The sequence below is a fragment of the Cyprinodon variegatus genome, unplaced genomic scaffold (genome assembly GCF_000732505.1).
Source record: "Cyprinodon variegatus isolate N-32 unplaced genomic scaffold, C_variegatus-1.0 Scaffold9, whole genome shotgun sequence".
In the NCBI taxonomy this organism is placed as follows: Eukaryota; Metazoa; Chordata; class Actinopteri; order Cyprinodontiformes; family Cyprinodontidae; genus Cyprinodon; species Cyprinodon variegatus.
In genome coordinates, this window is record NW_015150462.1 from 1,972 (window position 1) to 2,898 (window position 927).

A 927-nucleotide genomic window follows, 5' to 3' on the forward strand; every position below is an offset into this window, starting at 1 on the left:
TACCATCCTATAACTTTTAGATGATTCTCTTCTCTAACACACCTGAATCTAAAGGCTCAATCCCCTCATTTGGCTCAGCAGAGGAATGATAATGAACCACTCATTGATTCAGGTGTGTTAAATATGGCGTGCATGGAAAAAATGCAGGATAGTAGCTCTTGAGGACTGGACTTGAGCTCCCATGCTCTAATGTGTAGGGTTTGGTTTCCTATATATGTAAGTCTGAAGTTCAAATACTGCCCCAAGAGAGGGCACCTTTCTTTATTGAAGAAACATAATAAAAACAAATTTTGGTCTAATTCCAACAGAGCTCCTTCTTCTCCCTCATGTTAGCTTTGTCCAAACATGGCTAGAGACACAATGTAAACAGGACGCCCTGCTCTACTATAGAGGCCTGATATGTGGAGCGAATGACAGACAGACAGACCTTTGTCCTTGTGTGGTGATCAGAGCAAATCATCCTCAGCGTGGACCTCTGGGTTCTCAGTCTGGTTGTTCTCATGGTCCACAGGAGGTAATGGAGGTACAGGAGATTCCTCAATCATCAGCTCCTCAGTGGAGGAGGAGATACTTGATACAGATTTTAGATTTTGTAGATACAGAGGATTGGTCAGTGAGAAAGCAGAACAGGGGGAGCAGAAGCTGTTCAAACCTCCAAATATTTGAAAGCAGTTCAGCTTGTAAATGGAATCCAGGCATAATTCAAATGTGTTCATCTTTATTTCAAAAGCGTTTTAAAATACAATTAAGTTGGCCAAAGTGTTTTTCACATCCCAAATGATAAAATACAAGTTATACAATATAATAATAATAATAAACCAAGTAAAATAAAGCACATTTACAATGAAGCAAGCAAAAAAAAGAGAGCAGGTACATACTGTAGAAATTAAAAATAAAAATAACCTCTGAAACCTGGTAAAAAGCCAG